The 27,282-nt window shown below is 39.5% G+C and overlaps 1 pseudogene across 1 annotated transcript; it reads right to left on the bottom strand.

Moving 5' to 3' along the window:
• Positions 1-608: 608 nt before the first annotated feature.
• LOC309576268 (RNA-binding region-containing protein 3-like) lies at positions 609-14,788 on the bottom strand (annotated as a pseudogene). The gene is made up of 15 exons: positions 14,483-14,788; positions 13,424-13,471; positions 12,191-12,309; positions 11,494-11,571; positions 10,672-10,783; positions 10,128-10,196; positions 9,350-9,499; positions 8,300-8,425; positions 7,401-7,537; positions 6,466-6,628; positions 6,197-6,291; positions 6,059-6,117; positions 5,361-5,493; positions 4,409-4,481; positions 609-835 (listed from the first exon to the last, which is right to left on the bottom strand). The product of its transcript is annotated as an RNA-binding region-containing protein 3-like (transcript).
• Between the last annotated feature and the right edge of the window lie 12,494 nt (positions 14,789-27,282).

Consider the following 27,282-nt stretch of genomic DNA (forward strand, 5'->3'; position numbering starts at 1 on the left):
CCATGGGAATACAGCAAATAAGCTAAGAATAATTCCAGTAAAAGCATTCTGAAGTAACCTGCTAAGCCAGTTCATATTGGGAAAAAACCAGCAAAGATACACTTACTTTGGTTCAGCCGTCAATATTAGTGATTTAGACTGTTTGCAGCTGGAATGACAAAAACAAATCTTTTACACCAGCCAGCTCCCACACCATCAACTATGATTTAGTAATTTATGGAATAACTTTTAAGTCCACTGGACTGGAATCTCTTGTTAATTAACTGTCATTGTAATGTTTCCCACATGGTTTTCCACTAACCAGCCCAATATGTAGCAAATCCTACTATGTGACCACTGTTACTATCACCCTTCAACAGGGCAAGAACCACATCTATACTATACAGTTTTAACTGCTACTCTGGTTTTAATGACTTCGGTCTCACTAGTAACAGTTTCCAAGTTGCAGATAAATGATACAAGCTAATTACTGAGGAAAAACAGTGCCCAGTTTCAGAGTACAAATTCAGGCCAGTGCACCAGTCCTCCTGCTTGGTCTCCAAGACAAGAAGATCCATCCCACTCAAAACCCCAAAAATAAAAGTCAAAATGAAGAGAAGACAGCAAAATGAAGAGGAAGGGAATAATTTATTAGACTTCACAAGCAATCTAAACATACATTTATGATGCAAGTCTTGTGATACTTAGAGATATATGTAATCTTCAAGACGAGAAAATTTATTCTCTGCCTTACATACTTTAGAAATGCAACTACGCACAGTTCAAGAGTCCTGATGATTACACTGCTTCTTCCCCAGCTTGTGAATACTTGAAAGAGATGGAACACAAGAGGGACCTGGAACATCACAAAGGCATGTTAAAAGTAAGAACTACTAGAAAACAGCAGTGTTATACTGGCTTTTGACAACTAAATTGAAAGATGCTTAGTATTTTAAAAGGTGCTTAATGTCTGTAAAAATACATCTTAAAAGGTGCAGGCTGTATTAATTTTATAGTATAGAAAGTTAAACAGTAATGCAGTATGAAACCCACAAGAAACATGTAAGTCACTAGCAACAACACTACCTCAGTGCAGAGAGCAATCTAACAAAACCCAACCAACCAACAAAAAGGTAGCAGTGATTAATAGTTGATTATTAGTCCAGCTCCAAATACTTAATTGCAAGATATTGTTAATTTTCTTCTTTACTCAAAAAAGATGAAGTAAGGAACGTATAAACTACATCAACTTCAGATTGTTTCTCATAAACCAGGACAACAGTAATCATCAAATGATCTAAAATACTGGTCAACCCTTAATATTAAGACTGCTCTGCAACATATTTTAGCCAACATATTATTATTATTATATTAATAGGTATTTAAAGAAAAACAAGGTAACTTGGTCAGTGTGAGCTCAGCACAGCTTCACACAGATCAGCTGGTATGAGCTAGAACTGTTTCACTAAGGAATGGGACCACAAATTAGTACAGTATATGACCTCTGAGGAAGAAGGTGAAGGCCACCTTTTGAGACTAGGAATCTTCATTGTGTCTATTCACACAACACAGACAACTCATTGGTTTCTTTTTACCCCCTGAAAAAGTTTGCTTTTGAAAATTACTAGATTAGCTCAAGGTAAAACACGTTAACTCCTCCCCACACCTACTCTACATGAAAACTTAAGATGCAGTTGAGTGCTACAGGAAACATTGCACAAAAAAGGATACAACAAGAAAGGATACACTCTGCATGACAGTATTACTGCAGTATTTACGCAGGAATGTTTCTAAAGAAGAACAGCAGAATGTGGTTTAATTTCACTTGATTCTCAGTATTGCACATACATAAGTTTATGCTACCTAGCAAAACCAAATATGCCTCCTCGATAAAAAACAGTTCTAACCCTTATGAGATTTAAAGAAGGCTAATGAGTCCATCAACACTAAACTTCATATTCAAAAGTAAATGTGTTTTTTGATAACTTGAACTATTAGGACACCAGCAGATTTTTCCCTCTCCTTCAAGCCATTTTTCAGATTCACTTTATTTCCATCAGGTCCAAAACCCAATCATGTTTCCCTTTAATGCCAGCTTTTAAACCACTTCTTCCCTATGAGGAAGCTGGAGACCTCTCAACATCAGTTTCTTCCACATAACTTTTCACCCCAAAAAGTTGTATTTTAGCTACAGGAAAAAGTCACTCTAAGTGAACTTATTTGCCAGTCCATCAAGAAAAAGACATTTCAGCCAGCAAGGAGTTAAATAGTATTTTTATGAACCATATGTATTATTTTCTCAAAAAAAAAAAAAGGAAAAAAATCTTTGTAGAGAAATAAAAACCAGGAAAAAAAATTCAAAAAAAAAATCAATCAACCCTAGACTCAAGTTTTTATAATGCAATTTTGTATCATAAATCAGCATCCATCAGAATATTCCAGCAGGAACAGAATAACAGTCATGTTGCAATAGGGTTCAGCTTAACCATTAGTTGGGAAATGAAACAAGTATTTTTAATTAAACCTCATCGATCCCTAGAAATCTGTGTAACTCCATGGCACACTGTATGATTGCAACATATAAACAGTCACGGTAAGGGAGAAGTTCTGCCCATGGACAGAACACCAGTGACACTTGTAAGATGGTAACTCATGTAAGACTTCCAGGTGCACATAGAAGTATGGCTTTGCTCACTCTGGAAAAAGCTTCTGAGTTGACCATCAACATAGTAACAAATAAGCACCTTGTTATTTTCTTTATGTAATTCAAGTATTTAGCATTTTTAATGCATTCAGAATAAATGTACAAAATTAATTGAAAAGACATGGAATTCCTGGGAAGAATAAAAGTGATCAGGCTTCATCTATCAGGCTCTCCACTAGCTAAAATGCTTCAATTTTTTTTAAATTAAAAAAACCTTAGTAATCTTATTAGACACTAGATAACATAAATAGAAGGTTTTTTCTAACAAGAAAGAAGTGAGAAACAAAACTGAAATATTCTCATAATACTTGGTCCTAACAGAATACTTATTTCTCTCTTTTCAATGACCAGTATGGAAGAATGCCTATAAAAAAGTGATCTTTAATTTGACAAAATACAGATTTTGCAAACCACAATCATTAACACAAAATAGCAACTAAGACCAAATAGCATCTCAGCTATGAGGGAAACAAGTTTAAATGCAATCTGATTTAAGAAATCCTTAGACAATGGACAGAATGAAGAACCTGCAATTAAACTAGCTGTTAAAAACAGAAATACTACCATCACAATAACCACACTGTGGGCTTTACAACCAATTAGTAAAAATCAAAACCATCTGTTCACATCCTTTATTTCAAATTCACATTTCCTTCAGAGTAGCAAGGATCAAGCTCCAGATTAAAAACACACCATGGATTAAGCAGAAGGATTCATATGCACTCAGCCTAAGATTTCAGTGAATTTTGTTTTAAGCGGAGGCATAACCAGTGATCTCCAACTGTAACCAGAAATTAAGTTCAGTGCCATATAAATTTGAGCTAGTTCATGTATCAGAGGGTGCAGACTGAGAAATAATGCTTTTTATTCTTGTACCAGTTACTTCATATGGTCATTTGAGAGTACACTATGCAAACGTTTTCAGGCCATGAAACCACTCAGTTCAATTAGAGATGGTTTTGCTTGAGTTACTCTCATAAAAATGAAATACTCAGAGAAGGTACCAGTGAGGTAAAGCTACACGGTAAGAAATAAAGTTAAATAACAATTAACTTTCTGCTAGAAGCTACTTTCCCCTCATGTTTAAATAATGCCAAAAATCAGGACCTATACATTCCACAACAAAGGAAGCCTTGATCAACGCAACATCAAGCAGCACTTTCTAACAAAATACCCTTCACTAATTCAGGCAAGTTTAAAGGATGCTGCAACAGCACTAAGAACTCATTTTCCAAAGTTAGCAAAGATCCTTTACAGCTAGCAGAAGTTTATTGCTGGAACCAGTTCTTCAGGATCACTTTACAATGTCAGGAATGGAAGGGAAGGAGTTCAGAGGCAACACTTTTCAATACCAAAACCCTGGAAGTTTACTAAAAGGTAAGTGGTCCAATTCTACAGAATTACTCTCTTTAGCTTCCCAGAATAAGGATTAGAGAATCTGACAAATACCCTACAATACCAGGATTACAAAAATATGAGTCTCTGAGTTTTTTAACACAGAAAAAACCAAAGTTTTAAACTTAAACCGACTATACACTTTGCACTCTGTTTTTCTGATATAAGCACACATTTAAGAAAAGAAATTTGTATGGAACATTTCCTCTCCATCATCAGTACTCCTAAAGAAGCCATTAAAGAGACAGTAAATAAAAACAAACAAACAAACACTAACAAAAAAACCCCAGCCCAATTCTTTATTTTTACTTTCAGGCAGAGAGTCCATACCTTGTGCAGCGTTTTACTTTTTTCTCTTCCCTTCGTTGGCATCCTGTTTTGGTCTAGCTGAACGAGCAAATTGCTGAGATTCTGTTGAGGACTACAAGTGTCTGATACGTAGAAGTTAACCAAGAAAGAAAAAAAAGATTACTTCTGCAAAGACATCTAGAAAGTGACCTTTACCTCAATCAATTCTACTACAGTATGAAGTATTGTTATAACAATAGTGTCTATCAGTCAAGATCAGGACCTCACTGATACACACTACAGAAGTTATTAGAGAGCCTGTCCAAGAGCTTGCAATAATAAGTAAATAAGGAGGACTAACTGGGAATGGGTTAGATGCAAATGGAGTAACTACAGTAGGATAAATGCTTGATATTTACAAATGTCCAACCCAGCACGTTAATTCATAACTTTGATGTCTCAGTATTTGGGAGGAAAAACAGTAAAAGCAGCAGATGCTGGGCTTAATGTGAGTGTAAATAAACTGTGAAATATTTAAGTGAAAAATAAGAAAGGACTCTCACACAAAAAAACAGTGCTATGCAATCAAAAAGTGACAGTTCCAGCTGAAACACCAGTCTAGAGACCATTTACTCTAATAGGAACATTTCTTATGTTCTTGATTCTGTAAACACAGACCTAGCCAAGTCTAAAACCTTGTATTTAGTTTAAATATAGTGGTCATACAAGCTAAATTATCTTTTGTATTGTCTTTGCAGGATCAAAGAGGTAAGACCAGAGAAATTTGTTTTAAAATAAAGCACTTTTACTGTCCTGTTTTAGGAGAGGTGCCTCTATGTTATTTTCAGCTACCATAAAATTAACAATACTACACTGTGTTATGCTGACTGGTTCTCTTAAGGCACTTTCTATTTTGCAGAGCACTATGACAGCAAAACTAGAGATTGGCAGCAAGTACAAAGAATATAAGGTAAATGCTTGAAGAAAAGGATACAACCACCATGGGTTTTTCAAATAAGACATAGCCATTTGCTTCTTTTAGTGCTTTAGCAGCTGCTTTTTCATTGGGAAGTCCAATGAAAGCTTGTCCCTTCATACGGCCTTCTTTCATCAAACGGATATCAAACCTAGGGGCACAATGGAGAATGGCAATTACTCATTTTTAACAAACCTTGCAGATTTCACAGTACAAATGTATTCTCATGCTTCAAGTTGGAGAAAAAGCAGAAACAGAAGCAAAGCCTACAAGGAGGAATGACATCCTTGGAGACCATTTTGCTTGGGGAAACCATTTACTAAAAGGTAATAGACTGCAGGAGGGCAAATTGATGTGCAGTACTACCAAATAGGACATATGCAAAATGATCAGATACAATCACCTACACAGTTCATTCTGTGTCACACAGCCAAGAAAAGCAAACCTGAGAATGAAAATATGATAAAAATATAATAAAAATTTATAATAATATAAATATATAGAATAATAAAAATAATAGGATCTTCAGTCACTGTTCATAAAATAATTCTATTTCTTTACTTGTTATAAATGAAGATTTTCAGGTCTAACGCTATTTTTTTAATGCAGAAACACAAAAAATGTAAATATGACTATTTTTAAAATCACAGTTTTCAGCAGTGCCATAGAAATTAATTTAAAAGGCTTAATTTCAACCAAGTACCAAATGAACTCACATATTGCGTTCCACCTCCGACTGGAAGTCAACATATCTTCCAAAAATGAACTTGAGATCCTGAAATTAAAGTGTAGGGTGAAGAGAAATGCTAAGAAAAAGCCCTTTTGATAGATATCTAATTTCCTTGTTTACCTACCTTTTCTTGAACTTGTTTAGCTAGATTCTTCACATATATCCTGCAATTTGGATCACCTGGCTCATAGTTTTTGAAAACAGAAAATTTTTCCATTTCTTGAAGACAAAAAAAATAAATCATACTTTAGGTCATTTACTTTGCACATTTGCTCACATATACCTAAGTATAAAATAATTTAATATACGATCAATTAAGAAAAGAAACATTTAAGCTGTTTGTTGCAACAAATCAAAAAGCTATTACTAGATAATCTATTCTCATAGTTATACCTTCTCTAGAAAGTCTGTTTTTTTTCTAGATCCTTTCTAGAAATAAATTCTGATGGTATTTCATCATCCTCCTCTTCAGTTTCCATTTTATCATTTGAGCTTGGAGCTGGGAAAATCCTTCCAAAGCCTGTATTATTGATTTCTTCTGTGCTTGCATAAAGGTCTGAAATTTCAACAAATTACATAAATGGTTGGTACATTTATTCACAACAAGATCAAGAGCCAACAAGAACACCAAACTCTTTCCAGCAACATTTTAATAGAGCAGACTTTGTAAGGCAATTTGAATACATCCCTAACAAGAGTCTTAATCCTTAGTTTGACAAAACCACCTGCTCTGTAGAGTCCTCTACAACCCCATGTAGCCATGGCACACATTAGTTAGCATAAAACTTGCCTGGCTGTTTAAGCCTGTATCCATTGCAGTATTTTCCTTTAAAGAAACTGGATGTTACTGTAAAGTACCAAGAATCACAGATTGACCATAACCCTCTAAAAAGCCATCACACCTCATTGTTATCATTGCCCAGCATTTTTATGGCAGATAATCAGTGCACCACAGAGAAAGGGCTGGCAATCACTTGGATGCTGCTCTCTAAGAGGTGGAAAAGGAAAACCTGAAATTAGCCTGATAGATTCATTTACACCCTAAAATACTGAGAATGCATTTGTAACATTTCCATCCTAACATACAGAAGACAGTGCAATTCACCATAAAACTATAGAGCACAGAGGAGAGAGACCTCTAAAATCCTCTGGATCCTCTCCAAAGCTTGTAACATGGGAAAAACAGCAAATGCAAACATGATGCAACTTGGTGTTGAAAGCTCCAATATCATAGAAAAGAATTTCCTGGCATAAATTTCAGCACCCTTCTACACACTGAAGCCACGTGATTTTAACATTAAATACATTTGAAGTACAAACTCTCTTACCATTTTTGTCTTCTTTTTCTGAGTTTATCTGAAGAACAGCTGGGATCTCGGCACTAATATGAAACTCTATTTTTTTATGACCTACATGCTGTGGCTGCTCAAAGACATCTGAAGGTGTCAGTATAGGGTGCAAGTTACTGTTTAAAACAACAATACATTAATTAAAGATTCAGACAGTAATGAATGCATGGTCAAATACAAGATTTCTTCCAGTTAAATTTTATGCTGTTGTTTACCACAAACACATGTTCTCCATTTCATACATTTCACCGAAGAGAGTTTCAGGTGATTAGAACACTGCAAATACAGTAGGTATGTCTGGCATGGGAGCAAAACCAAGAATCACATACCACAGTACAAAACACACAGGCATTTATTAAAAACTTCATCAGTAACTTAAGCATGAAAAATAACTGGCCTTGCTGCTGCTCTCACCTAGTGTATTATATATTTATTATATATATATTTAACTACTGTATATTAAAAAATACATAGCAGATCACTTGGAGGAAGCAGGCAGCTGTTAGTAAAAACACATTCACAATCATTCATCACAACATAGAAATACTGCACTGCTGTCTACTGGGGCATACAACTGCAGTTTCAAAACCCAAACTTAGTTTAAACTAAGTCAGTTTCTATTCTTCCAGTATCATACTTTTAACTTTTTGTTTTAAGAAGCAGCCCAAACACTAAATCTAAATTTCTTCTGTCAGAGTTGTTATGTCAAACTAGCTATCTTTTTATGGAAAGGAATTTCTATTAGTTTGACAGGAAGAGAAACAGAGCTTGAATCAGGCACACTTTAAGGTTGTTGAGCAGACTTCAGTTCAAAAGAGAGGAAAATTTTGACTTTTAGAGCAATAAAACCAATAGGATAAGTGCAAAAAACCACAAACCTGTGGGAAGTACACACAGGAACATTCAACATGTCTTTAATTCTTTGCTTTTTTCTAACGCCACGTTTCTTTGTGTTTATTGGTCTTTTAGGCTGAAGGGTTGCTAATTCCATCAACTTGGTCATTCTATTTTACACAAAAACAAAACAAAGTGGTTTACAGTTTATTTGAAAATACTCGTTTTGAAAACCCTCCCCTTTCCTTAAAGCCCTTGACATAGAACTCTTCAGAATTACAGAACTAGCTACCTTAAAACTGACACTGTAACACACAGCAAATCAATACACACAGAGCACTTAAGGACTGACCAAAATCGTAACAGGTTAGTGATGCCCTTCCTTCCCCAAGCATGCTCCTTTCTGGGACACTGAAGCTGTGAGAGAAGCTGTGATGCTCCAAGCTGAACCTGATTTTTATAACACTCAACAGGGGTAGCTTTTTCCAAATGATGTATTTTTCCAAATAAGGCATAGGGACTTCCTGATTTACTTCTCAGTTTAGACAGCAAAGAAAAAAGCTGCTTTTTAATTTAGTGTTAGTTTAAAAACTGAAAAACAAAAATACAGCTATGATGTAATTCAGTTGCAAAACGGAAAGAGAATCCTCAGCACAAATATCATCACCCCCAGCAATACCCGCTGAGGCACAAAGAACATCTGGGAAGTTGGTGTGCATATATGATTAAGGCTGAGTAGTCAATTTAGTAAAGATGGGGAGCAAAGAAGACTTCAGAAAATGAACTCATTTCTGCTCCTTACATCTGCACTCTTCAAGCTGAGCTTTTGTTTAGTTGGGTTTTTTTGGACATGGGAACAAATGACAATTTGCACACCAATAGGCCACTTTCCTTTTCTTACTGCATTTAAACCAGCACTGTCCTTCTGTCCTCCAGAGTTTCTCTAAGCATCTGGAAAGATTTCTACATGCTCTCTCTACTAGATACTACAGCTATATTCTGCAAACATTTACATTTGCTGAACTAGAAGACAGAAAAGTAAAACTACCACTTTAAGCAAGCCCAAAAGCTTGCAAACAACTGTAAATGCATACCTCTCCTTTTCCTCATCATTATCACTTTCATATTCTGATTCATCCCCACTAGACAGTTGCTCTTCTTCCTCTTCAGGCAAAGGAGGCTCTTCAGGAGGCAGAGGTGGGATTGGGGGGGGGTGGCACAGGCACTGGTAAATACTCTTCATACTAATTACGGGAGAAAGTTTAAAAAATTAAACTTTTTAAAGAAAAAAACCCAAATGTATCTTGTTTACTTAATAAAAACAGTCAAAGCAATAAATGATAATTTGACAAGAAGTATTTTCTCAAAGCATGCTTATAGGGATCTAGATGCCTTTTTGGTAAACTACATTACTAAAGAAAAACTTTCCACAAGCAAAAGAAAGTTAGCTGCTTTCTGATGCATAACAGTGAATGTTTTCCTTCTTTGAAGTTGAGGTGATAAAAAACATACAGCAACCATGATCCTGGATTTTCACTTTGCACTCAGTTTCAAAGACTTTCCCAAGAAGAATAAGGTCAAAACATATGGGTGGAGGTTTAAGCTCCAAAGCCATCTCAGTTTCAATAGTGAACCAACATTTTGAAACATTCCAGTGCTGCTGCCATAGATGTGTATTTCTTTGTTCTAAGTCCAGTCAAAACAACTTCTTCAGAAGACGAACATGCACATCGTACCCAGTGAAATGCAGCAGGATTTGCAATCCTCTAGAGACTCCTCCAGCTTTTAGAACTTAGATCTCCTACCATGCTGCTAACATTTTAAATTGTGAATCAATTCTACAGTACTGACAATATATATTTAAAAAGTTACCATGGGAGGGCGAGCAGCAATTGGTCCAAAAGGTGGAGGAAGATTCATTTTATTCATTAGATGAAGTACCTGAAATTATTCAAAATAAGTAAAGTTTCCTTTAAATAAGTAAGTGATATCAGTTCCTTGCAAAGTAAAAATAGCGAATCACTTTCGGGAGGTGTAAATCAGCAGTTTTAATGCTCATGAACAATGTGAAACCTCTACTTGAGATCCAACACTAATGGTCAATATAAGCAACACCCTAACAAGGCTAATAAAATAAGTACAGCATCTCCTCAGAATGAAATTCCAGGTGCTCAAATCACATCTAATGAGGAAGAGCATATCCAGACAAGTCTTCAGTGTCAATTAAGTAAGCTACCTCTGGTTAATAAAATCTCATTACCTCAACATAGCAAAAAACTAAGATTGGTTAACACTATCACAAAAAAAACCCAATTTAATATTTACTATGACAACAGAATTACTTTTGTGGATAATTAAAAGAGGGAAAAATAGATGGTTTTAATTTTATACTATTTTTTTTCTGTTTTTTACTTACCTGGACATAAAATTTGGGCACACTTGCCAAGGCATTTGCTATATTTGCTAGAATTGCACTTGAAGGTGGTGGATACAAATATTTGAGGCAAGAATTGATGGGAAAGGTGAGGCTGAGGAAAAAAGATTAAAAACAAGACGCCTTAACATTACTGCCACTTAATTACTGGTAACAATTAATGATTACTAGAGGCTTAACTATTGATTACATCTGAAGTAACACTGAAATATTACTATTTCCCCTAGAATAGTTTTGGGCCACTTACAATGCCTTTAACATCAAGGAGTAGTCCCCAATGCATGACAGATTTACTGGGCTTGGGCATAAAGAAATTATCAACCCATGCAGAAGCCTAAAGCAAACAGAAACAATCAACATGTCCAAAACCAAAAGCACAGCATAGCAGGCTGTACAAATATCATAAACTCAGTGCTCAAAATGTTCCAAAAATTTACTTCTTCCTGTATGCAAAAATGAAAAGGGGGGCGGGGGGGAAGGAAGAAACGTCTAGAAAGACAAGTGAATGGAATTCTGCTGTTAACACCGGGACAACCTCAGCCCTCTGATGCCCGAGAAAGCAATGCCCAGTGCTAGAAGGCTTTTCTGCAATCCACAACTTCATAGCTCAGAGCACCAGTCACTACCCAACTGTGAGGATTCTAAACTTGAGGAACTGAAACTTCGTCTTTATGACACCTCCCACAGCTTTGCCTGTGGAACATACGAGGAAGCTAAACTGTTGTTCCACAGTACATAACACATTTCAAAATAATCTGTAACAGAATAAAATAATTAAGACAAATAAAAAACCCCCACACTAACCCATGGTTTGGTGCAATTCCATTCTCTATTTTAACACAGTTCGGTTCTATCTTTTCTTCTTTCACTGGTTCTTCTGAACTGAAAATTAATTTAGTCTTAATTAAAACAGAGCAAAATTTAAGTATGCCTTATGTAATATATAAAATATGCATCCTCTATTAATAAATATAAAAAATAAGTTAGCACAGGTATTTTTAACATATTTTACCAATTGTACTACTACAGCTGTTATCAATTCTTCATAGTTAACACGTGGATAATTACAATAGTGACAGTCTTCTCAAATAAATACTCATGTAGATTTAAGTAAGTCTTCCTATATTCAAACACTCCTGACTTAAATCCACTCACAGTAAAAGAACTGAAATTACTGGTCATGCACTCTGTTCTGAGACCATAAATTCAAAGGTATTAAATTATTGATTTGTTCCTATTTAGAAAGTGGAATAAATAACTTGAAACCTCTACTGCAATACTTTTAGTTACACACTATTACATAGCTTTTATCAGCTATTTACACATTCCACAGGTAATGACACAGTTCTACGGGGAGGAATGCAGTCACTTGCCTATAGATCTGAACCTGTTTGTTAAGACTCCAAGTGGTTACAATTTATCCTTTGAGTTAGAAGTACCAGGAATCCAGAACCTCCTTTCCTTGACCACAAACATAACAAGGAAATTATTCTTCACATACCTTTTGCACTTGTCTGAGACAGAAGGCTGGCTAAGTACCTGTGCACTCTCCTGCTCCTTTGCAAACTCAACTACTAACGTGTGACCTAAAAGTTTCAGCTGATGCAGTCTTGATAAAGCCTTCAAGTAATTACAGAGAAGGAAAGAAAGAAAGGGAAGAGGACAAACATGAGATTTATTTCAAAGCTTCACTGTTTTTCCTTTGATTGGTAAACTGGCCATAGGATGCAGTCCCAGCTGCTTTAAGCTAAGTCTGTGCTACTGTGGACACGAGAGTTCTGCATGGTTTGTGCCTTCACAGCCCCACTTTTTGCAGCATTTCCTGCTGGCAGGAAGGAAAGGGACAAGGCTGCACAGCCAGAACCACTGCAGAGTTCTGTCACCTGAACACAGCAGCAGCCTTAACAATCAAGACTTTTCACACAGCCTAGTAAAGCCCTGGGATTTCAAGTAACCAGTCTTTTGTTCCTGAAGTACGAACATGGTAAACTCTCTCAGTAACAGCTGGGAATTTTAAAATCAAGATTCCTAGGAAGATCCAGCTTTCTTCAAGTCCAGAACCCAATAGGCTGCAAACAACTGACACAAGCAACTAATTCACCCCTGTTGACCTCACACAGTCGTTAACTTTTTGAGTAGTCCTATAAAGTGTGGTCTGAAAAAAAAAAATAGAAGCAATGCAAAAAAAACCAACCCAAGGTATAAGGGGGAAGATCTGGACCCAGGCTTTTTAACCAGACTAGTATTTAAACAGCATTATTAGTATTACCTTTTTGGCATCCATATCCCCTGTAAATACGATAGTTTTCTTATCAAAGTTGGGCATTCATGGCAGATGTGAATTGTCAGTATCGCTAGGGCTGACTTTTATGGCAAATACACAGTTATGCAGGAGACAGGAAACTATATTTGGTTTATAGTTTGTATATAAATGCACACACATCCTAAACAGGGCTCTGATCAGTCTTGGCTTCTGTAAGCCAGGCTCTACGTGACAGGTTGGATCAGATGACTTCCACAAACCCCTTTCAACCCACCTTTCTTGGGACTCTACAAAAAGCGTTCAAAAATTTCATCAAGTCCTGCAAGCAAATCCTGAAACAGAACTCTAGTACAACATTGTACTGCTTTGTTTTTTCTTAGCACTAAGTACCAGACGATGCGTAAAACATATCAGAGCACCGGCAATTCAGAAAAGCACTTTGCTAAAACATTCAGTAAACTCAATACAAACCTTTGCAGCTGCATTTTCACTGGGAAAGGTAGCAAAAGCAGTATGTTTCTAGAAAACAAACAAAAAAAAGTTATAACATATTTGAATCAAAAGGGTATGAGATTGCATGTGAAACACTAAGCCACAAGCACTTGATATTAGTTCAAGTTTACATATTTGAAAGCTTCCAGAGGGTAGTCCTCTAACTCCCATTTGGGGAAAACATGAAGGACTAGAAAACATTTTTCTTATGAATTTAGGAAAAGTACCTCCTGCAGTCAAAATTAAGACAGGAACTCAGCAGTCTGAGGACTACAGGAGAAGTGTTTCTTTTCTAGTGAGCAAAAACCATCCTAAACTGCAAGGAAGTATATAAGGATAAAAACGTCTAATCCTCTTCCAAACCAGAAAATTTATTTGAGCACTTCACAAAATATTTTCATCAAAGTAACTCCTAAAAGTAATACTATTCCTGCTACAAAAGTTGCAACTATTGGGCTCTGAGCGTTCGAACGGTTTCTAACTTCTTCCCCTAGTTTTCAGGTTTTGAAAGAACATTAGCCTCCCAAATTAAATCAAATCCTCACAGAATACACCCCTCAAAATTAAAATTGTTTTAGCAAACTTCATTACTTCATCTTACCACTACATGATGCCGTACCCAAAATCACTGTAACGAAGTCGTTATATTTGATATCCTATAAAGAAAGCATGACCCTGATAAAATATGCAGACAGCATCTATCTGTAGTTCTGCAGAATATAAGGCTCTTTATGAACAGTACTTGTCACCAAACAAATACATCCATACTTCCGTAATTTGGAGGAAGAAAAAAGCAAAACAGAGTTTCAAGAGACACGCTTGTGAAACTGCATCCCTAGACGTGACAAGCGGCCCTTCGGCACTGCTTTACCACAGCCTCACTGCTGGCAGCAAGAGGCAAAGCCGCGGGCGGGGACAGGACCCCGGAGCCAGCCGCTGTCCCGACCGCCCCGCCAGGCTCCCCGGGAGCGGGACCCCCGCGCCGGCCCAGGCCCCGGGCTCAGCCCTGCCTGCGGCCCGCCCCGGCCCGGCGCTCACCAGCCGCCCGTGGTCCGACAGGACGCGCACAGACACGGCCCCGAAGTGCTGCAGCAGATCCTCCTTCTCCGCCGCCGTCAGCTCGGCGGGCAGGTGCCGCACCAGCAGCGTGCGCCCGCGCCGCCGCGAGACACCGGGGTGCAGCGGGACGGCGCCCAGCCCCGGACCCAGCCCCAGCCCCGGCCCCGGCCCCGGCCCCAGCCCCGGCCCCGGCCCCGGCCCCAGCCCCGGGCCCAGTCCCGGCCCCAGCCCCGGCCCCGGCCCCGTCCCGCCCGCCCGCAGCTCCTCAGAGCCCGGCGCCGCCATCGCCGGGCCGGGCAGGGGAACCGCCGCGCGCCGCCAGCACCAGGGCGCAAATCGCGCGAGAACCGAGGCGAGAGCCGCTGCCTCAGGTCTCGCGAGACTGGCGCCCCCGGCGGACACGGCGGGAAGGGCGCTGCGGCGGGAGCGGCCCCTCTGCACGGAGTCCGCCTTGGGAAGCGCGCAGTGATGCTCCCAAGGGAGACGGGACCCTCCCCTTCCCCTTTAACGCTTAGGAGCTTGTCTTCAGACCAAGTCCTAATAAGTGTTGCTTTCAGAAGTGCCTTCTCCTCAGCCTTTAGCTGAAGAGACTTCTCCCTGCCTCCCTCAGCTGAATAGCGAGGCGCTGTGTCGTGGCTGGCACAGGCATTAACCTGCCGCCTCGGGGCAGCAGCTGTGCCTGGCCAGGGGAAACAGCCGTAATTACAGCCTGTAACGGGATGATGCAGCGTCAGCAGTGAGGATGGACAGATTCCTGCCACCTACAACTGCAGCCACACAGGCGGCTCCAAAGCCTGCCTTGTTCTGAAGGACATAGGCTGTGATCTCAAAAGAGGGTGAAATCCCCAACCTCGGCTGATGAAATCTCAGCGCTTACCACACCTAATGAGCTTCTTTGCTGGCTGGCAAAAGCCACGCCTGCCTGTGTCACTATTGCCACTGGCTGTGGGTTCCACAGAGCCACAGCGCCTGATGCTGCAGTGCAGAGCCTGCAGGACTTGCCCTGGCTCTGAGTCGCTGGAGCACACAGGGACACCCAGGATCTGGCACTGGGCTGGGGGCCGCTGGAGCCAACCACAGAGAAAACATGCTTGGTACTGGTGAGTAGGGATGGGTGTTTCTCACAGCTCTCCACAGAAAAATCAAGGCCTTCAGTCCATAAAGTTTTCAAGGCCCCTTCAATTTTCCTGAAGGGTCATGAGAGACCTGGCACTGTGTGCACAGTGCACCTCAAGGGTCTTAGGCCATGCATATTTGGTGACTGAATACTGACAGTCTGACCACTGTGGGTGGTCATAGTGGTCTCATTAGGTCGATCAGATGACAATCCAAATTCATCCAAATGAGTTTCAGAAGGAGCTGGGTAAAAAAGGATCTTCTAAAGGGATGTGTGAGAAAACCAGAAATGTAGGAGCAATTTCTTACAGGGTCTGTTACTGCATTTTTGTTGCTGCCATAAGTATAAGCTAGGAAATACCTATGAACGGGGAAGGTGGAATAATTGACACACAATGTGCAAATAGAGCAGTGTATTTTCTCTCTTGATAACACCAGCAGTACTGGGTTTTTTTCTCAGGCTGTTGAAACTTTAAAAGTAACACTGGCCAGCCTAGCCAGTTCTCTGTGTGGCTTGTGGTTTGTATACAGTCCAGAAGATTTTCTGGGATATGCTGGTCAACATGCAATTGTAGCAGATGGGAAGATAACAATTGTAAAAGCAAGCCTGTGGTGGCTGTGCTGCTGCATCCTGTTTAAATTGGCCTGACTTGCACTTCACTCCTGGTCATGACTTCAGAGAACTTTTTATGCAGCAGATCTGTGAAACTTGTTGGCAAAGCAAACCTTTCTGTTTCCCTCTTAGTGCTCTAGTACATTCCAGTTATTAATCTGTACATCATTCACCAGATGGTGAAATAATGATATAACTTACATGTTTTCTCCTCAGAACTAAGAAACACTGTTCCCAGTTCTGGTCAGAGAAGGCTGAAGAAAATATGTACTCTTTAATTACACTGAACAATTGACAAGAACTGCTTCATGTGAAATAACTAGTATCTCATGGCTCTTCATCCCACCTGTTCCTCCTACCACAGAATCTCCCTCAAAACAAGAGAAAAACTCTTTTGAAGTCTCTTCACCCTGTTAAACCATACAGCTGAAGCTGAGTATCTCTAGAGCAGAGGTTTAACTTAGTAACCAAGCAAGTCAAGCTGATAAAAAACGTGCATGTGTTTTTTCTAAGACACCAAATGTAAAAAAAGTTCACTTTCTCTCGCCATCATGTCTACAGACAAACTATATGAACAATACGATATCTTTTCTACTTTCCAAGATGTTAAATTTGTACAGTCTTGAACAGTAGAGTTCCTCAACACCTATGCGTCATGTTTTTGCGTTGAAATCCACGAATTAGAAGTTCTTTTCTTATACAGAGATTGAATGCAAGCGGTTTAGCGCGACGCTGTCTGTGACAAGCCTGGAGGTTGGCAGGCGGCACCGCAGACAGCCCCTGGTGGGCGGCTTTCAGCAGGGAAGGACGTGCCCCTCAGCCCTCAGGAGTGAGCCCCAGGTTAGATGGCAAGCATGTCGGCAGAGGTGAAAGAGAGAAGGGGGGAGGGGGGGTTCTCCATATGGATTCCACAGGTCTGAGTTTCTTCCAGCATAGTGCAGAGTCCAGAGACGAAGAACAAGAAACACCGGCGGGTCCAGGGATTTTATACTCAAAGGAATAGGGGTGGGGATAAAGGCGACAACCAATAGGGAAGAGCGAGGAGGGAGGAGTCCACAGGGAATTAACCAATGAGGAGTGCTCATAGGAGGGGTAACAGGGAACAACCAATGGGGCATCGAATAACACAGAACTTTCCAGAAGCAACACATCATCATCTAAGGAGATAAATATTCATGCATATACACATAAAACCAGGAGGGGAGAACAGTGGCCAATCAACTTGTAACAAGCAAATCAAGGAAACAAAGGATTATGGGGACTTGCCCTCACCACGGAGTTTATCTTAAACGTCAGTGCCCAACCACCAGGCTTTGGATTCTGTTGTTCCCTCTGGGGTCACAGTGGCTGCAGTCACCCTCACTGCAACAGTTTAGTACTACCAGTAGGAGTCAGAACTACAGACTCGTTCGGGTCAGAAAGGAGGGAGATCCTTTTGCAGCAATCTCTAGTCCCGTCTCCTACTCAAAGCATGGTCAGTACTGCAATCCAACCACATCATTCAGGACTTTCTCCAGCCTGGTGTCAAAAGGCCCTAAGGGTGAAGATTCCATAACTTGCACAGACAAGCTTTTCCACACCTTGATTAACCTCCTAGTGATTTTTTTCCCCCCTTTTTGAAAGTGACTATATTTGTGTAAGTGTGTGTAACTTCATGAAGGCAAAAATTCAAATACCAGTTAAAATTTATTGAGTTGGTAAGAACAACAGTCCGATCTGTAACTATACAAACAGTGACTTGCAGAACTGTAGGTTGTACAGCCAGGGCTGTTTGAGTGGTTCTCCAAGTGGAGTCTGCTTTTACTTTTCCTTAATAGAATCAAAATGCAGGTTCCAAATGCTGTGTAGCACTCCAGTTTCTGCACAGCTTCTAAGCTACTCTTGTATGTTTGCATGCATGTGTGGCTCCAAATACATCATTGATTCCAGGGTCTCTGCTGTCATACTAGGCCTGTATTTCTGCATTAGTGATAAATATTTCATTCTTCACAGAATGACTACTTGTTACTACAGCTTAGATCAAATCTGGTTTTCAGCACAGAGGTAAAAAGTAAATGAAATTTGGCATAGCCAGCTCATAAGAAAAATTGACGCTATATCTAAACAAGTTAAGACAGAGTTCCAGACAAGCCTAGATGAGTTCAAGCAAAACAAATCTGACATCGCTCAGTCCGGAGGCTTTGAAAGCCTGTGGCTCTTTATTAATAATGGCAATACTGTATTTACTGGCCTGCAGGCCAACATCCAATATTACCAGGTCATTGTTGCAATAACAACTCTGTAGATCAAAAATATTTGAGTTATAGGCAATATTAGATGTTATTCAAACTCAGTTCCCAAAGGATATTTTTCCTGCCTAACTGCTTGTGAGTTACACAAGCCTAGCAAGGTGTTTGTTTGTTGAGAGTTTTGGAAGCCTCAGGCCAAAATGTTTGATTACTAAGGTAGAAAAGAAAACCACCAGAGCAGTTTTAAGACACAAATAGCAACACTACTGGGTAAAATTTGATTTTCATGGTGGCAGTTCAGTAACTGTCTTCATATTCATATCAATAGTGTGGTGTAACAAAGTAGCATTAGAACCAAGGCAGCAAAAGACACCGGTAAGGCTGGCAGGATACTGTCTGTTACTGCTGGAATGGTGTCCATGTTACAGAGACTCCAGGCATGGGCGAGCTGTATTTTGTCAGGTCCTATTGCACAGACTTTGTGTGGCAAGGTTTTGGTAACAAGGGGGTTATAGGGGTGGCTTCTGTGAGAAGCTGCTGGAAGTTTCCCCTTCTAGAAGAGGCAGTGCCAGCTGGCCCCAAGATGGACTCCACCAGTTTTGCCCAAAACAGTTGCTCCCCATCCGTATCTCAGCCCATGAGCCTTTTGTTACATTTCCTGTTTCCCGTCCAGCTGAGGAGGGCAGGGAGAGAGGAGCTTTGGTGGGCACCTGGCACCCAGACAAGGCCAACCCACCACAACTACCTAAGCATACATACAACCTCAGAGATCGTAAAAATGATTTTTTGCTAGAAGAGAAAATTGATATTTAAAGAAGGCTTTAAATCAGCTGAGTGCTTTCCTGAGCATAAGCAGCCATTTTCCTTATGCTTTTAATTTCTCTGTCTGAATAAAATACAAAGCCAATGTATAATCCACTAAGAGTTCTCCTTTTTATATTTGACCACTAGATGACGCTGTGACTCTTAACTGCGAATGATACTGTACTGTTAACATTTTGGTTTATTTTATAGAAGTCTGCAGCATTTTTAGATATGAAAACTTGGTGTTTTCTTTTTCTTACATGCATTGGAGCTGTAAGCACATATAGGTTGGTTAGTTTCTATACAAATCCATATAGATCAGACATCTTAGCAATAGCTCTTTCTGACAACATGGGGAATTTCACGTGATTTTTGAAGCTGTTCTTATATGTTCTCCCTAGATGCAGATGTGGACTGCTTTGAGTAAAGACTCTTGCAAAAAGGAGAAGGTATACTGAGAAGATATTTGAGATACCTGATTCAGGTTTATATGTATATTTCTTTCTGTTTATCTGTCCTACATAGTCAGTTAGAATGGTGGGTTTAGTTTCAGTTTTGGAATTTATTTTTCTATGCTGTAAGAGCATCTGGAATTAAGGAGGACATTTCTATTTAGAAATTATTGCTAAAAAATTAGGTGATCTTACTTATTTCCATAGGCATGATTTCTGGTTCGTGTTTCCATAAGTCATTTCCCACTTTTATATTAGAAGTGCAGTGGTTTGATCCACACTGTTGGGTGTCTTAGCCAAGAGCTCTGTAGGACTTTCACGCATGACACCTTTTACTGATGATCTTCTCAAAGTGGTTTCAAGACCACAGCATTCTTTCATGTGAGCTAATTGTTTCTCACCATTTGCCGTTTCTATGAAGTCCTACAAACACTTTCTAGTTTCTGCAGCAATTCTTCCATCTTCCTATCAGAAATGTTCATACTATGAGGCTAAATTGATTGCAGCAGACAAAGGAAACATACTCAACTCGCTACCTTCTGTACAGAAATGCTAGAGGTACAGCTCCATTCAGGTGATCCCCATATGTCAAAACCAGAGAAGGAATGAAAACAGGTTATACAATCCAGAACAGCTTGCAAGCTAGGTCAGGGCCAGTCAGTTCCAGCAGAAGAGAACTTTGGAACTAGCTTAACATCAGCCTTTCCCACTTTCAGACATTCATGTACCACACTTCTGCCCGTCAGAGATCTGGATCTTATTTTCAATATGTAAGCAAGGAAATTACACTCTCTGAGAGGTAAGGAGTACATAAAGCCTGTTTTTCCCTCACTGAAATGGCATCTGCCACTCACACTGGGGTCTGATCAGGAAATGCCTACATGGCACTGCAATTCCAACTTCACTGGGACATTGTTCTATCCACAGCAGGCTCTGAGGTGAGGGATAATTCACATTCATTTTAAAAGTAAGCTTCATTTTTGCAAACTCATTAACAATTATACTGAAACTGAGCTCCTGCCACATAACTGTGCTGACTCTCATTTTAAATGTTTTCACTAATTTACTTTGAGGCAGGCTTGTATAAAATCACCAGGTTGCAATAGTTTTGCTGAATACATAGGATAATACTCATTTTAGTTCCAGGTGTAAGCTTCTTGTCACCTTCAAAAACACCTAATACTGCCTTCCAATAAAAGACAATGTATACTTATATAGGCAACAAGTACCTGAAGTTTAAAATGCCCTTAAAAGTTGCTGAAAATGCTGTGCCACTGGGATGCCAGTGCTAGGGACCCCAAATGTCTGGCACATGCCAACACAGCTGCAGTGTCCCTGCAGTAACATATTCTAATGGGGCAGCACAACAGAAGATCTTCTGGCTTTCTTCAGGTGTAACCAGAGGCCAGCCTTGGCTTCTAAGAGACTCACAGCAAAGCCACTTGTTTTTCTTCTTCTACCCCATGACCAGGCAATTTGGACCCTTGTCTCACCAACAGTCCCACTGATATCCAGGTACTGCGTATTTATTCTGTATTGGTAAGATCAGCAGTAAGAATATCTACCTGGACTTATTCTGCTCTTAAAACTATGTGTACACAACTGTAACGATTAAGGTTGATACAAGAGGCTTCATCACCATAATTTCCATTTATATAAAGCTATATATTTCCCAAACTCTGAGGAGCTGTATGTTGTAGCAGACTCCTGTTTTATTTGAGTGGCTTTTTTTTCTTCTTTCTCTGTGTTTCAACTCTATCTTTTAATGCTAGTCTCCTTCTACACCTACATCTACATCTACATCTACATCTACATCTACATCTACATCTACATCTACATCTACTTCTCCTCTGGCAGAATTTCATAGGTGGGAAGAAGCTTCTCTGCTGCAAAAAGAATTTTCTTTGATAACTTTAAACAAGTCTTCTGGAGATTTATTGACTTGAATTACAGCAGCTCACTTATCACTAAGGCTTTGTGTAAATCACAGAAAAGGATAACCAATTTCATATGGGAATGAAGTGGACTTCATCCACTAAATAGAAGAGCTCAAACAATCATTAATATCTGATGTGTACATCTACACTTAATATATTGTGCCAAGGCCAGCCTAGAGATTGGAGTCAGGTCTTATTTAAAAGGAGAAGGATAAGAGAATGAGAGGACACTATTTTAAGCCAAACAGCAAAACATAAGGGTATACTAGTGGCTAAATTCTTTCCAGTGCAAAGTGTCTATAAAATTTACTTTGCAGCTCTGCTTCATTTAAGACACAACTATAAATGGCTTTATTTTCCCCTAGGACCTGCTTGTTGTACCCTAATTAGAGTTTTTATCTAGCGTGTTATTATTCTGGTTCTACTGAATAAGAGCATGTCTGCTTTGAAAGGCTTTCAAGTGCACGCTCTCATAAGTCCACTTATTTTTTTCCCTAGCTTTTACAAAACAAATTATTTTTATATTTATATTATGATATTTAAGTATTAGTTAACCCCTCAAGACAAACATTCTTTTTCTAGCTAAAAAAATGTGGGGCTAACAAAGTTGTTTGTACATTTAGAGCGGTTATTTTTGTAGTGCAGTTTTAATAAAATCTACACGGTGAAGCATGGCATTGTCTTCATCTGTGTGCTTCCAGAATGATCAGAAAGAGGTGTGTAAGTGAAATGTCATCATCTTAGTAAAACTTTTTTTCCTATAAATACTTGTCAGACCAGGCTACCTTAGGCAAGGCTGCTCCGTGGAATTTCACAGAATCCCAGTAGCTGCAGTGAGTGTTACATACAAACTGCTCCCTTTGCCAAAAGCTTCCACGGGCCTGGGGCTGAGCACTCTGGCTCAAGCAGAGCCCTTCAGGAGCAAGCTGGAAGCTTCCCATTAATTACTGGCTGGATTGAAGTCTAAGCATTCAGTATAGTTCAGATCAGAAAGCCACCAGGAAAGCTGCAATTTAAATTTACTGTACATCAAAGGACAATGCGCAGATGGCATACTCTGTCTAGGGGATCACTGGAATTTCCTACTCTTACTTCCTTAATTTAGGAGGAAGAAGTACTGCCTTTTTAATTACTAAAGTAGCCTTTGCATCTGCTATAGGGATGTAGCAGTGAAATGAAATGGTGAAACAAATGGAAACAAGGCGCTGTTGAACACAGCCTTGGGAACATGGCAGTCAGAAGGCCACAAAAAGCTTTTAACAATCAGAATGGCAAAGGGAAGATTTGGAAATGTAAAAACATTGACTGCTGTGGTTTGATTCCTGTCATAGAAGAATTTGTACTGAACCAGTACCTGACACTCTCAATTGCTTCACCTAGTGGGGGGAAAAAAAACAAAAAAACAAACAAACCCCAGTCTCAGGTTCAGCAAAACACTTGCACCAGAAAGATGCAAAAATGAATAAATTATTTCCTTCATGAGAGAGCTGCTGCTTGCCAGTCTAACAGGAATAAGAGGAAGCTGCTTTGTTGCTACTTTCAAGAGCTGTGCTGAGGCACAGCCCCACTGTCCCTGTGTGGCCATAGTCAAGTGCTGTTGGGGGATTTGGTTTGCAGTGTTTCTTTTCCTGTTGGTGTAATGGTTTTTTTCCTTTTGCCTCATTTTTTGGTGTTGGTTTTTGTGAGTTGTTTTTATTATTTTGATTGTTTGGTTGGTTTTGTGGGTTTTATTTTTCTTTTTTCCACACCTAGCCCTTTTGTTGGTAAATCGGTTCATCAGTGTGGAAAATACACCACAAAGCCTGCATGGGTTTCATGAAATCTCCTAGTAATGTTTCTGGTTTGTACACCCTGATGGAAGGAACCAAGTAGCAGATCCTTATTTACACTCTGTAGAAGCTTTAGTCAGTAGAGGAAACTTCTCATCTGCTCTGAAAAAAGCACATCTGTCAAACACTGCATTTACTGCAGAACATTCTTCTAACTTACTACTCGTTCCAGATCTTTAGCCCAGAAATAAGCCAAACCAAACCAAACCAAACCAAACCAAACCAAACCAAACCATGCTGGCATTTTCCTTTCTGTTAATTCAGCAATAATTTTGGTAAGAGAAATTTTACATAAATATTTTAAAGAGGAAGAGCTCGGGATTTGTACACCTAAGTTTCGGTTTAAGGGAGGGCTTGGCATTTTAATCCACACCCAATCCCTCACTCTTCCTCAATCCTCTAAGTGCAGTGACCTTTCTTGGATTTCACTAAGAGTATATAATAAATTATTACTTCTCTTATAACTCCTGAGATTTTTCTCTCCCTTTCACTTTCTGTAAAATTCTTCTGATGTATTTTGTGAGGAAGCTGCCTGAAGAAGTGCTTGATTTAGGGACAGATCAAGTCATAAATCTTCATTCATCAAGGATAGGCAAGAAGTAGTTCTACTGAAGACAACTGTCATGGATTTCCTAGAGGAAGGAGACGGGGGAATTTGAGAGAGGAGTGAGATCCACAACTAGGAGATCTAGTGAGAACCTGAAAAGAAGGGTTTGAAAGGAAGGGCAAAATCAACTGGAAGCCTGAAGAGATAAAGGAATAGAAAATCTAGAACAGAAAAATACAAATAAAATCTAATAAATATTAATTACCACTGCATAATGAGAAGATAAACTGAAGATTAAGAACAAGCAGAGTAAGCCTCAGTGGCAGCATCTTTGGCCATCAGGAAAGGCATGGTGGGAGCTGAGCAAAACAGAGCAGCCAGGGCACAGCCCCACAGCACCTGAGCAAGGTGAGCAGGAAACCTCCAGAGACAGCCACCACATCCAACTAAGAGCCCACATCACAGGACAAGTTCACTGATGATACAGCTCTGAGATGGAGGGACAGATTCAGCCCACACACACCAGGATCAGTTCCAGGAGCTGCCAGGCAGATCCATAGCACTGCAATAGTCCCAGGTGAAGTCTGAAGTCAAGGCCCGAATCAAGGAGCACAGTAGCCAAGTGCAGGTATGACCAGCACTAAACTAGACCAGTACTCCTCCCAGGCCACTGAAGGCCAAAGGCCCAGCTTAAAAACAGCTCCTGGGCCCATGGACAAGGGGTGTGAATGGAGGCTTCAGCTGAGGCTGGTCAGGGCCCTTAAAGCCTATTGGTGCCTTGAGGGCTCTGACACCGAGAAGACATGAGCACAGTGACCTTGGCATCCTGTAATGCCTTTAGAATGTACCATCCACATTCAGGATATGAAAATCCATATTAGAACTAATTTTTACATTTGGTACTAATAAGTACCACACCAGCCAATTTAAAATGAATTTGGTGTGCAGCAAGAATACTTCAAAGCATCCTAAAAAAATGGAGCATATATTAAATGACACTGACATAAAGATGGCACTAGTAACTGAAACCGCATACAAGTGCAAGTTTTAGTCATCTGTTTTCTTTTGTGGCCTCTTTGTGAACATTACAAGCATACATGCTCTGCTGTGTTCCCTGTGCCAGCCAAGTGCTCCTACCGTCCCACCACATGGGGTTTCTGCTTGCTGGTCTGGCTGCGAGCTAACCCCACCAAGAGCAGGATTCTTTCACTTCCTTTAACATGTGCCTGAGATGCTGCTGTTTCCCTGCCCCAGAAGAGATGTATAACAGAGACCACTTTTTAATAGCTTTTTTTCCTGCATTGGCTTTAGAGATCATGAAGTCAGTCTTTGCCAATAATGCCTCAAATAGGTATCTATGAACATTAATATTTATTGTCATGTTGAATGCAGGGTTTGCAGAGTGCCTAAAGCAGGTGTCTACATGTTAAAATGCAGACAGGGCTGTTCTGAGATAAAAATTATTCCATGCTAATGTCATTTGTCTCTTGGTAGTTGTTTCTGTTTTCCACCAAAGTTGAGCAGATAAATCATATGTTCTACTCATGTTGCAAGCCTTTGCTTCCACTCATGAAGTGATTCTTTGGCCATTAAATGTTAGAAATAACAGGGCATTGTTTGTCAGAACTCCAAATGGCTTGAATGGCTTTTAGAGATATAGCTGGGTAACCATGGGCAGGCACTTAGGGTATGTGAAAGATTATGTATTTTGTGTCCAATTTGTTTTACTTTGAGTAGGCCTCAGGAATAGCAAACCAAAAGTTTCATTAATATTTTTACCAGAAAGTTCATTATTCTAAGTCTATTAAACCTTTTTTATTTTTTTTAAACTTTGGGTAAGCCCTAGGAATGCCAAACTAAGAATTTCCCTGATATTTTTACCAAAAGCTTTCTATTCTAAGTATGTAAACTTTTTCTCTTCTTTTTCCTTCAACACTAATAAAGGTCATATTGGTGCATGCTGAATCAACTATAAGTATTTCCTGTGAGTTGAATTTTATTTCCGAAGCTGCTGACCTGACTTCTGTGTATGACTGGATCAGAGAACCATCTGGGAGACATCTGTTAAGCTGTAATATCTCCCAGACAGGGAACATATCCCACAGTTCAACTGTAAAAAACTGAGGTAACTTTCCACTTCTATGCAAGGGTTCTTTAATAAATAGCAAGCAGTAAATAATAAAACACTGAGCAAGTTGCTTGGATTCTGTCCATAACTGTGGATAAGACCCAAAAAATTAAAATTTGTAAATTTATCATGCATTTATAGAATCAGGTTAGTTACACAGCTAAGCTCACTGTTTGGCCAATGAAAGTGAGCACTACTTGTAACAGAAAATGAAATATTGCATCGTGCCACAAAATTCTAAAATTTTACACTTCAGCAGATCTGTTGTACCATCCTGTTGTGTCCTAGAAAATATCTTACTTTAAATTTGATAAATTTCATAACATAATTTCAATTTTTCATTGATTACTGGTATAAAAAATTTAAGGCCTTAGTGTCACCACTTTACACACAAAAGAGTAGCAATGGAAATTATAAAAAAAAAGTTAAACATTTCCTAGTACTAACCTTTTCTTGAAAACTTGGAGATCAGCAGTAATGTTGATTGTAACTCTGGGTTTAGTGAGTTATCTGAAGGGCCTGGTGTTGCTCTGGATGACACTGTTGTTTTCTTCACTGTCTTTGTGCTCAAATTATAAGGCAATGTGCCAAAATCCTGAAGGAAAAGGAACAAAAAACAAGGTCTGAATGCATGTTAGGTCCTTTCAAAGCAGTGAACATTTGGCCCACAGAGTTTTATTTACACCTAAAGCAAGTGTTTCAAGATTTCTTTTTCTCTATGTTCTATTTAATGCCACTGTGAAATGCAGAGCTATGTGAATCTACATTAAGCAAAGCACTCATTGCACTCCAGCATCCTTGGAAAATGGATCCACATATGTTCACAGGCACAGACAATCTTCTCCATATTCAGCACCGCCTGTTGATTTATGGACACCTCAGATCAGTGTGTGTTGTTTCAATTATTTGCCACAAAAGCTGTGGGGCTTGGGGGTGGATTTGCAATCTGAAGTGTGAACTGATTATTGCACTTGGGATTGGGCAATGTCTGAATAACAGCTAGTATGGAATCCCAGTTTCTGAGGGTTAGAGCTGAATTCAGGGCTTAAGACAGTGCCTATCAACTTCAGAGGGGCCTGAGGACTCCCTGACCTTCCCCTGTGGGCAAATAACAGATTTGCAAAG

This window comes from Coloeus monedula, assembly GCF_965178545.1.
Source record: "Coloeus monedula genome assembly, chromosome: 9".
Classification (NCBI taxonomy): domain Eukaryota; kingdom Metazoa; phylum Chordata; class Aves; order Passeriformes; family Corvidae; genus Coloeus; species Coloeus monedula.